We start from the raw sequence: 12,688 nt of genomic DNA on the forward strand, positions 1-12,688 counted from the left end.
TTTCTCAATAAGAAACATTTAACCTAGGGGTGGGGAGGGGGTGGAGTGAATTGCGCTGCTGATAAATAGTTGGATACACCAATGGACACACTTAAGAGCTGTACAAGATAAATGAGTGATGGACACACTGTTTATATTTATATTATTTTATATGAAAAAAATCAAAAATAGCAATACATTTACATACAACAAATTAAAACAATAAAAATAGGTACAGTTATATTCTAATGGATACACTTGGTTGGGAGATTAATATCTAATTTATGGAGATAAATAGAAACCAGTAATATCAGACTTTCAGTAATTCAATGGGCTCCAGTCACTATGTGGAACAAATCACTTTTGTTGAGTAAAGTGAGAAACAAAGTGTCCCGAATTGGAGGACTTGATTTTAATTAAACAATAGCAGCAATTAGAAGTATTATAAGCACAGGTAATCTTGTGTATGCTCACCCTTGATGTTAGATGGAGTTGAGGTAAGAATTCTCCAGTACTTTGTTGTCAGGTAATACGTTGGGAGTATGGTGTCTCCGTTTAGTGCATAGCTCTGTTGCTCCTCTCAGCAAAAGCCGGTGTAGCCAGCCCGTGGTTCGGTCTAGATTTTACCGTATCCGTCTTGAAAAAGTTCCCATTTCACTGAAGGGGACGAAACGCGTTGACGTCATACTTTACCCTCACCTGGAGATCCACGCTAACAGATACCAGTAATTCAACAGCAGCAACGCAGCTTTTTCACACACCGCTGTCTACCTGCCGCCACACGCAGATTTCAAACTCCTAGCGGCACCCTGCCAGAGCCGGCCACCGCCGAGTGCCCCTTAACATCGAGCCGGCTGAGGTGCGGCGCTCCCACTCACCGCCGGTTGTTGTCCGCTCCAACGGGTGCCAGCACAGCCACCACACGTAACGGGCTACCTGGAACTTCACGCTGACTTTACCCTCCAGCCGCAGGAGTTCAGCGCTGAAAGCTGACTCTGCGAAACTACAGTACTACACGCAGTACTATCACAGATAAATCTACTGACTCACCGCTGCCCTCTATTTCCATTAAGCCAGCTGAAGTGCAGCAATTTCCCCCCCCCCCCCTGCTGCCGGCCATCAGCTGATACCTGAACAAGGTATATGAAATTGTCGCATATTAAAGCATCTGAAAATACATCTTCAACTCTCTCCTTTTCCGCCGTGGTCAGTACGGTAAAATCTAGACCGAACCACGGGCTGGCTACACCGGCTTTTGCCGAGAGGAGCAACAGAGCTATGCACTAAACGGAGACACCATACTCCCAACGTATTACCTGACAACAAAGTACTGGAGAATTCTTACCTCAACTCCATCTAACATCAAGTGTGAGCATACACAAGATTACCTGTGCTTATAATACTTCTAATTGCTGCTATTGTTTAATTAAAATCAAGTCCTCCAATTCGGGACACTTTGTTTCTCACTTTACTCAACAAAAGTGATTTGTTCCACATAGTGACTGGAGCCCATTGAATTACTGAAAGTCTAATATTACTGGTTTCTATTTATCTCCATAAATTAGATATTAATCTCCCAACCAAGTGTATCCATTAGAATATAACTGTACCTATTTTTATTGTTTTAATTTGTTGTATGTAAATGTATTGCTATTTTTGATTTTTTCATATAAAATAATATAAATATAAACAGTGTGTCCATCACTCATTTATCTTGTACAGCTCTTAAGTGTGTCCATTGGTGTATCCAACTATTTATCAGCAGCGCAATTCACTCCACCCCCTCCCCTTCCTAATTTTTTTTCTGTGTGAGTCAAGACAGACCCACAGGAGTGCATGCTGCAGCTGTTTATTCTGTATATACAGACTTACTAGTATCTAGAATTTTTCTGATATTGCCTAGCGCCGGGAAGTGTGCCTTAGGGTGTTCCCAGTTTTGGGGTCACCCTATTACACACCTACCCCCCACCTATTTAACCTAGGGGTGCCTTGAAAACATTTTGATGCTCTAGGGTGCCGTGATTAAAAAAAGTTTGGGAACCCCTGCCCTAAGGGGTCCATTTATCAATTATGGCATTTACAATGCGATCTGGGCAGGAAAGCACCAGGTCCTGACAGGTTTCCCTGAAGCTACGTGTTCTTGGATTGTGGACTTTCTGACTGATAGAAAACAAGTTGTGAAAGCAGGGAAATTCACCTCCCAAGTGCGGTCCATCAGCACAGGAGCCCCCCAGGGCTGTGTACTCTCACCCCTGCTCTTCTCCCTGTACACCAACGACTGCACCTCAGTAATCAATCAGTAAAGATAATCAATTTGCCGATGACACTACCGTCATTGGCCTTATCAAGGACGGGGACGAATCGGCCTACAGACAAGAAGATACATAGTTACATAGTAGTTTAGACTGAAAAAAGACTTGCGTCCATCTGGTGCAACCTTGGTTTATTAGCTTAACCCTTGTTGTTATGTAGTGAATACTGATATTTTATTTTAAAGACCCCTGGATGTTTTTAATCAATAAGTATTTGTCCAATCTTATTTTAAACATATTTATTGTGTATGCAGACACCACCTCACCAGGAAGAGAGTTCCATAGTTGCCCTGACCGTGATAATTGTTTTCCTTCTAAGGGAACGAAATCTTTTCTCTTCTAATCTAAACTCGTGCCCACGTGTCTTAGAGTCCTTCCTTGTATTAAAAAGTACGCTGGACAGTTCCTTATATTGTCCCATGATATATTTATTTATTTTTTATTTATTTATAGTTTCTTATATACAGATGGGTCTGTTCCCATCTTTGCAGGGGATGGCGCTGGCGTCGCCAGCCGCCATCCCCCGCCAGCGCCATGGCGATCGTGAGAAGGGGACGCGCGCGCACGAGAGGCGCGCGCGCCCCCTTCCGACGGCGCTTCCAAACGTTTCCCCGGGTCCCCGCCGGCTTGCCGGCGGTAACCCGGGGTCCCCGCCGCCTGCCCGCATCCCCCCTAACCCCCCCCTAACCCCGTCCGTCTCCCTGAGGCGGAGACGGACAGGGTTTCCGCCACGCTAGCGACGGAGACTGAGACGCGCGTGCGCGTGAGACGCACGCGCGTCTCAGTCTCCTCGCTGGCGAGGCTGCTGGCGGGTCGCCAGCGCGTACGTTCTGGCGACCCGCCAGCAAGGATGTGCATAGGCACATACTGTAGCGCAGCAGATTCTGTTGCGCTTTACAATAGTAGACAGTGATAAAACAAACTGGGTAACAACAGACAGACTTGGAGGTTAGAGGGCCCTGCTGCAAGCTTACAATCTATAGGATTGTATTTGTACATGTTAAGCATGTCCCCCCCTTAAACGTCTCTTCTCTAGTAAACATTCCTAATTTGTTCAATCTGTCCTTATAGCTTAAATTCTCCGTTCCCTTTATTAGTTTTGTTGCTCTTCTTTGGATTCTTTCCAGTTCTATGATGACCTTTTTATAGTGCAGGGCCCAGAACTGTACTCCATATTCTAGGTGTGGTCTAACCAATGCTTTGTACAGAGGCATAATTTCTTTTGAGTCCCTAGTTTCCATACCCCAATTTATACATGCCAGTATTCTGTTTGCCTTGTTTGTTGCTATGTGACATTGAGCACTGCACCCCAGTTTGTTATCTCTTTGGACTCCTACAGTAGATCCTTTTCAAGTTCTCAATTACCCAATGTCTCCCCGTTTAGATTATAATAAGCACATTGGTTATGTCTCCCGAGGTGCATAACCTTGCATTTATCTACATTGAACCTCATTTTCCACTTGTTTGCCTCCTCAGTTGATCTAATTACTCTGATCAATTTTGTGTCGTCAGCAAAGATGGAAACTTCGCTGAGTATTCCTTCCCCAATATCATTAATAAATATGTTAAAAAAAAACATGGACCCCAGTACCAACCCTTGTGGCACTCCACTTAGTAGTGGTATCATATCTGATACTGCTCCGTACACAACTACTCTCTGTTCTCTATTACACAACCAGTTCCCTACCCACCTACAAATTCTTACCCCTACTCCCAGTTTCTCCATTTTGTTTATCAACCTCTTGTTTGGCACTGTATCAAAGGCCTTAGCAAAATATAAGAAGACCACGTCTACGGCATTTCCATTATCAAGATTCTTGCTGACATCCTCATAGAAGCCTAGTAAAAAATGTTGGCATGAATGATTTTTCACAAACCCATGTTGGTTGATACTAATTAAACTATGAAGATCTAGATATTCCAGGTTGCCATCCCTGATGTTAAGCTCACAGGCCTGCAATTTGCTGGGTCATTCCTTTTTTGAATATTGGCACTACCTCAGCTATTCTCCAGTCTTTTGGTACTTTACCTGATTTAAGTGAGTTATCAAAAATGTAATACAGAGGGGTTGCTAATTCCTCCCTTAGGGCCTTATTCTGGTTCGGTCGGTGAAACGTACGTATGGCCCATTTCACCGTACTTTTCCTGTACGCGAACGGTGAGCGAAAGTCCGGCCACAAAACATCCGCATACGTATGGTCACAAACACTGACAAAGGTTGAGCGTACGCCACCGTGCACGGACGGATCTCCTCTTAGACACCGAAAACTGGCGTACAACAGAGCGTACGCCACCGTTTACGGACGTCTCTCGTCCGTTTTCCCATTGACATCTTGCGTATATCTGAGCATACGCCACCGTGCACGGACGGGTCTCGCTTTTTTTCAATGGAAAACTCAGCGTGTGTCACCGATCGTGAGAGTGAGCGTACGTACGTGCACGGTGGCATACCCTTCACATATATGGACCTGCTGATCTAGCCTTTCAACTATAATTAAGACAATTAATTAATTATTCTAATTGTTATTCAATTATTGTTTTCTATTACCTCAATTGTCTACCTTAATGAACACCCTAATAAAACAACATTTTAAGCCTCATTACATGTATATTTATTATGTTCTAATGTGGCATTTTAATCACATTGCTTTTACTTTTCCAAAAAGTTATATTTGTGTTAGAGTGAAAAAGTTTAAAATTAAACCAACCTTTACATGTAGAGAAGTGTAGAAAGATATGCTTCCAATGTGTTTGAGGGCTGTGTGTGGCTTGCAGGTAGTGAAATAATGGTTTGGACTTAATAGGCTGCAGCATTGCTTATTACATTCAGGTGTAATTGTTTGTGTAGTAATCAGCATTATTTAGCAGAACCAGGCATCCGCTCTCATACGGTATCTCTAGGGGTGGTCTGGAGGTATCGTTGGCGTCCGCCTGTTTTCTGGCCGAAATGCACGGTGCTTTCGCTGATCGAAAACCCCGATGCGCCGGTTTACGGTCCCACCGTAGCAAGCAGAATAACCCCCTTAAATCCTTTTGTACCCTAAGATGAATCCCATCTGGGCATGGTGATTTGTCTGTTTTTATTTTGCTGAGCCGCAATTTTATCTTGTCTGTCGTAAAAGTAATATTAAGATCTGGCTTGCTGGTTTCATTTGGGGTACTTGTAAGTTCCACTGTCTGTTCTCCCCATGTAAACACTGATGAGAAAAATGTGTTCCCTTATCCTCTGTAAAGCTTTTACCATCCTTATTGGTTAATGCGCCTATGTTCTCTTTAATTATACATTTACTATTGATGTGTTTGAAAAAATTCTTGAGATTGGTTTGGCTCTCAGATGCTATGCGCTCCTCATTTTCCCTTTTAGCTACTTTGAATAACCTTTTACAAATTTTATTTAATTCTTTGTATTTGCTGAATGCCTCGTCATTCACGTTATACTTATAAAATGTAAATGCTTGTCGTTGTTGTTGATTGCTGTCCTTACTTTTTTATCAAACCATGATGGCTTTTTCTTACTAAATTTAGCTTTATTGCTTTTTGGGATGTATTTAGTTGTTAGTGATTCGAGCAGATTTTTTAGTATTTCCCACATTTCCTCTGCATTCTTCCCCTCAAATAACGCTTCCCACTCAATATATTTTAAAGATTCCATGAATAATTTGAAGTTAGCTTTCCTAAAATGTTATATTTTAGCCGTTCCTGTATGTTGTAGTTTGCAGAATTTTATTTCTAGTGAAACCATGTTATGGTCACTGTTCCCTAGGTGTTCTATTACTTTAGTATTTGAAACTAGATCTATGTTGAGATACTTAATATTTACAGCTAACCCCAGAAAATGGGTGTTTTCAGGGATTTAGCTGCAAATATGGTCTGATAAATGCGGTCCTCAGTATTTTATTTATAGACAGGAACAAACGAATGCTGCAAACCCAACATGGCGAAAGAATGAGCAGTTACTAGAAGAAGTCTGGATGAGCACACTGCGGGCTGCACCTTCTGTATTAACTAACAGCCATAGAACATTCCTGACGTTTAAATGTACAATGGTCAAACACATGAGAATGGCTCTGTCACTGTACCATATCAAAATGACAAATGTCTCATTCAGCCACTGCCAAACAGTCCTTGGAGCGGATAGGATTGTGTACAAGACTGGGAACTTCTCATCAAAGTATAACTCTTCTTATCTACCTTTTTTAACATAATAAACTTTAGAGTACTATTTGGGGTAATTCAGACCTGACTGCTGATTTGTTTTTTTTGGCAAAGCAGGTAATTATCAAATTACTACACATGCGTACAGATTGTACATCTATGAGGCCATCCAGTGTCTTTTCTGATCGCTGGCCATACGCAAGTTGATTGACAGGAGACCGGCGTTAGTGGGTGTCACCCGGCCATTTACCAGGAGTGTCAGGGAAAACGCAGGCGTATTCAGGGAGAATGTGTGATGTCAGGTCGGGCACCAATCAGTCTGTTTCTATCGCACAGGAAGAGTAGGTTACGCACTGACTGCACACACTGGGAAATCATTCAATGGGGACTGAGTTGTGAATGGGGCGGTGGATGTCTGGCGGGGTGGCGACTATCTGATCGCAGGGCTCTGCAATTTCACAGAGCAGTGGTCAGGTCTTCTAGGGTTATTTTGAACACTTCTATAGGCATTGCAGGGGGGGGGGGGTAATATTGGAGGTCTCAGACCTACGATCCATTGCAATATATTTTGCTGATCACATATTTTTTATTTTAATGCTTAAATCATATTGCCCAACAGGATTCAGTCAGCATCTCGGCATTCAGGATGCTGGCAGCCAGTATACCGATGCCGGCACCTGGACTGCTGTCAGAAGACCGGCAACACATACTCAGAAGGAACAGGATGCCTATGCTGGAATCCCGACAACAGGCATCCCAATCAGTGAGTCTGCGGGTGGATTAGGGTCAGACCAGGTAAGGGGGAAGTGGGGGGGTGTTAGGTTTAGGTATTAGTGGATGGGACATAAGCTGGTCATTGGTTTAAGCTGCAAGAAGGGGAAGGTTAGGGTTAGGCTGCAGCGAGGGAAGGTTAGGTTTAGGCAACTAGAATGGACGGTTATGGTTAGGTTGTGGGTCAGGAGGAGGTTTAGGCGGTGGGGTGCGGGGATTAGGGTCAGGCTGGTGGAAGGTAAGTATATTTTTGTATACATTGGGATGCCAGTTTATTGACCGTTGGAATCCTTTCGGCCGGTCACCCAACTGTCCTGCTCATGGAGGAGACATGATGGTCCAGTACTGATCTTCTAACTCTCCCCTATAACATTTTGCCTAGTTTCTATGTGTTTAATTAATTAATTACTTAATTTATGTATTCTCAAAGCAGCTCTTTATCAGGCACATAAAGAAATTCACCAGGCACCTATGTTATACGATTGTTTGGAATGTATAGACTGTAGCGCCGGTAAAATAATTAAAATTCTAAATAAAGTCTGTAAATAGATAAATACTCACAGAATCTAAATAAAAGTGGTGCTCCACACTGAGCGGTCAGAACATCCGGCTAAGGTTTGGGCGGTGTCCTCCAGGTCTCCGTTCAGCTGTTAGTGCTGTCTGCTGGTGTGCCTGTCCCCAGCGGGTGAAGAGCAATAATGCTGGTAAATGGGGTCCACAATGAGCTCCCCCTTCCACATTTGCCACACAGTTGTAATGCCCCTTACACATTATGACCCCACAGTAGTGGTGCTCCATACATATTATGGCACACAGTAGAAATGTGGGCACACATAACCTCCCCCCACACACACACACACTCACATAAATGTGTGTCCTTCACATCGGTGCACAGGGACGGGGGGAGGCGAAGTCTACCTGATCTCTGGGCTCCGAAGATTTGCAGGCCATCAATCAGGCCTGAATGTCAGAGATTGAGGCCTTACACCCAATTGCTACATTTGGGAGTATTCGGGAGAGCAGCTACTGTTCTGATGGTAATTATTACAAATATTAATTAACAAACCCATATACTGTACGGCCAGAGATAGTAGTAGTAGTAGTAGTACGTTTATTTATAAGGCGCCGCAAAGTGTCCGCAGCGCCGTACATAGCAAAAAAAAAAAAAAAAAATTACAAGGTAACGTACAGGGTGTGTTGAAAAATACAGTATAAATAGGGGTATAGCTGGTAGAAATAAAATCAGCATCAGTTCAGAAGTAGGTGTGGAAATTGTCGAGGAGACTGAAGATGAAGTAGAGGAAGGGAAGAACAGGACAGGAGCACAGGTGAGGTAATGAGGTAGGGTGAGTACGTGAGGAAGGAGGACCCTACTCATAAGAGTTAACATACTAAAAATAGGTGGGTGGACGAACAAAATACAATAGGATAAGTAGGAACGGAGGGGAACGGAGGCAGGATAGGAGGATCAAAAGAGGTTAGGAGGAGGGATAGGCTAGTCGAAAAAAGTGGGTTTTGAGGGAGCGCTTGAAGGAGGTAAGGGAATCAGATAGCCTGATGGGTGGCGGGAGGTTGTTCCAGTGCAGGGGGGCAGCGCGAGAGAAGTCTTGGACACGGGAGTGGGAGGAGGTGATTAGGTGAGAGGTCAGTCGGCGGTCAGCGATGGAGCGAAGAGGACGGGAAGGAGTGTGGATGGAGATCAGTGAAGAGAGGTAGGGAGCTGTGGAGGAGGAGAGAGCCTTGTAGGTGGTGGTGAGGAGTTTAAAGAGAACTCGGAAAGGAATGGGGAGCCAGTGAAGAGATAGACAGAGGGGGGAGGCGGAGGTAGAGCGGCGGGAGAGGAAGATGAGCCTAGCAGCAGCGTTAAGAATGGATTGGAGAGGTGCGAGGCGGGTGAGAGGCAGCCCAGAAAGAAGGATGTTGCAGTAGTCAAGGCGGGAGATGACAAGAGAGTGAATGAGAATTTTGGTCGCGTCAGTGGAGAGGAATGGTCTGATGCGTGAGATGTTGCGTAGGTGAAAGCGGCAAGACTGTGAGAGAGCATGAATGTGGGGGGTGAAAGAGAGGGAGGAGTCAATGATGACACCGAGGCAGCGCGTTTGGTCGGTGGAGGTGATCTCGGTTTCACCAATGCTGATGGAGATAGTGGGAGAAGAGGGGATGTTTGGGGGATGGAAGATTAGAAGTTCAGTTTTAGCCATGTTTAGTTTCAGGAAGCGTTGGGTCATCCAGGCTGAGATGGCCGTGAGGCATTCGGAGACCTTGGACAGGAGTGATGGGGATAAGTCGGGGGAGGAGAGATAGATTAGGGTATCATCAGCATAAAGGTGGTAATGAAAACCATAGGAGCTGATGAGGGTGCCCAAAGAGGTGGTGTAGAGGGAGAAGAGGAGAGGGCCAAGGACTGACTCTTGGGGAACACCGACTGGCTGCGGGGTAGTAGGAGAGGAGGAGCTCGGAGTAGAGACGGAGAAGGAGCGATCGGAGAGGTATGAGGTGAACCAGGAGACCGTGCCAGTGATGCCAAAGGAGCGGAGGGTGTTGAGCAGGAGAGGGTGGTCAACAGTGTCAAAGGCAGCCGACAGATCAAGCTGGATGAGGATAGAGAAGAGGCCTTTGGATTTAGCCGATAGTAGATCGTTAGTGACTTTGGTCAGGGCAGTTTCAGTGGAATGTAAAGGGCGGAACCCGGATTGGAGGGGGTCTAGAATGGAGTTAGCAGAAAGGTGGCTTAGGAGACGATTATAGGTCAGACGTTCTAGGAGCTTGGAGGCAAAAGGAAGGAGGGAGATGGGCCTGTAGTTGGATGGAGAGTTGGGGTCCAGATTTGTTTTTTTGAGAATTGGGGAGACAAGAGTGTGTTTGAAGGAGGAAGGGAAGATCCCAGAGGATAGGGAAAGATTAAAGAGGTGAGCCAGGTGAGAGCAGACTGACGGACTGAGACGACGGATAATATTGGAGGGGATAGGATCGAGCGGGCAGGTGGAGGGAGAAGTGGATTGAAGGATAGAGTGGACTTCAGCAGCAGTGGTGGGGTCAAATGAGGACAGGGGATGGAAGGAGGGGAGTGGAGATGTAGGAGGGGAGGAGGGAGAGGGTGAGGTCATGGCAGCAGTGATGGCAGTCCTGAGAGAGGAGATTTTGGTTGAAAAGTAGGTAGCAAAATCAGCGGCTACGATGGAGGACGGAAGAGCTGGAGGAGGGGGGGAGAGCAAGGAGTTGAAGGTGGCGAAGAGCCTGCGGGGATTGGATGATTGCGAAAGGATGAGGGACTTAAAGTAGGATTCCTTGGCCAGAGCAAGGGCAGAGCTGAAGGAGGAAAGAATGAATTTGAAATGGAGATAATCCGCAAGGGAGCGTGATTTCTTCCAGAAGCGCTCAGCAGTGCGAGAGCACTTTTTAAGGAATCGTGTGATAGCCGAGTTGGAGCATCGAAGGGGGATAGAGGAGGGAGGGCAGGTAGAGTCCAATGCCGAAGATAGGGTGTCATTATAGAGGGAGGCGGCGAGGTTCGGGCAGGACATGAGGGCGATTGGGGCAAGAAGAGGACACAGCATGTTTGAGAAGGCAGCAAGATCAAGTGTGTTGACGTTATGCCGTGAGACAATGCACTTGGGAGGGGGGGTGGAAGAGGGGGAAGCAGTGAGGGAGAAGGAGATGAGGTGATGGTCAGAAAGAGGAAAAGCCGAGATAGTGTAGTCAGTAAGGGAACAAGAGCGAGAGAAGACGAGATCAAGGGAGTGTCCTTGGATGTGGGTGGGAGTGGTAGTCCACTGAGATAGGCCAAGTGAGGAGCAGAGAGAGAGGAGTTTGGAGGTGCCAGGATCAGTGGGGTTATCCAAGGGGATGTTAAAGTCACCAAGAATGACAGATGGCAGGTCAGAGGAGAGGAAGTGTGGAAGCCAGGTGGCGAAGTTGTCAAGAAATTGGGAGATAGGGCCAGGGGGCGGTAGATTGCAGCGACACGGAGGTGGTAGGGGTAGTATAGACGGATAGAGTGAGACTCAAAGGAGGAGAAAAGGAGAGAGGGTTCAGGGTGAATGACACTGTGGGTGCAGGAGGCTGAGAGAAGAAAACCCACACCGCCACCTTGGCGACCGTCAGGTGTGGGAGTGTGAGAGAAAGAGAGGCCACCATGGGAGAGAGCAGCTGGAGAGACAGAATCAGAGGTGGAGAGCCAGGTCTCGGTGATAGCAAGGAGGTGGAATGCTCTAGAGATGAATAGGTCATGGATGGAGATGTATGCAATGCTGATGTAGCTTGCAGTGGAGTGATTTTCTGCAATTGCACATACATCTAAGTCACACTGCATATGTGCTGTTATGGTTTTGTGATGGTGGTAACAGAGAGAACATTCAGGTGACGTTTGGGTAGCAGCCACTCAAACAGAGATGTGTTGTAACCAGTGGCAGCCTTAGAGGCGGGGCTGAAGAACAGGTCAAAATTCAAATAGGGGTGCCGCACCAACTGCCTTTCCAAACTGACTCACTGGCAGTTACTGTAACTCCCCTATTTGAATTTTGAACCCCCTCCTCTGGAGCCGCCACTGGTTGTGACCATATTTGATGCAATCCAACGCTTATGACTGCCGAATTTTGGTTTATTTTTGCTCCTACGCTATATTAACCTCAATAATTTCCACTCATTTCCAATCTATTCTGAACAGCTCACACCTTATAATATTGTTTTTAGGGCAAAAGGTTGCACTGAGGTAGCTGGATAACTATGATAAGCCACACAAGTGTGCGGCACAAACACTAGACTGATATGGCACACTTAGCATACCCTCTAGGCTGATACTGCACACCTAGAATTACCCCTGGACTGATATGGCACAGGTAGCATCACCCCTGGACTGATACGGCACATTTAGCATCACCCCTGGACTGATATGGCACACTTAGCATCCCCCCTAGTCTGATACGGCACACCTAGCAGCATCACCCCTGGACTGATATGGCACACTTAGCATCACCCCTGGACTAATACAGCTCACTTGGCAGCACCCCATGAATTATACGGCAGACTTGGCTTACCCCAGTATTAAACGGCACAGATGGTGTCACCCCTGACCTGATACAGCACACATGGAATTATACGGCACAGATGGCGGCACCCCTGGACTGTTACAGCACACATGGCGGCAGGCATGGAATTATAAGGCAGACAAATTCCTGCAGTAAAAATAAAAATGTATTTTCTTTTAATTATAAAAAAGAGCAGCACACCTTACTTAGCAACACCCCATGAATTATACAGCACTCTTGGCTCACCCCTGGACTACAGCGCATTTAACAGCCCTTGCAGTAAAAAAAAAAAACACCTTAATTTTATTTTCATTAAAAAAAAGGGCAGCTTCCCTGGTCTGATATGGGACACATGGGGCACCCCTGGAATTATACAGCACACATGCGGGCACCCCAGGACTGATACAGGACACATGGGCACCCATGGAATTATATGGCTTACAT

Source organism: Crinia signifera, chromosome 12 (assembly GCF_055691185.1).
Source record: "Crinia signifera chromosome 12, ASM5569118v1, whole genome shotgun sequence".
In the NCBI taxonomy this organism is placed as follows: Eukaryota; Metazoa; Chordata; class Amphibia; order Anura; family Myobatrachidae; genus Crinia; species Crinia signifera.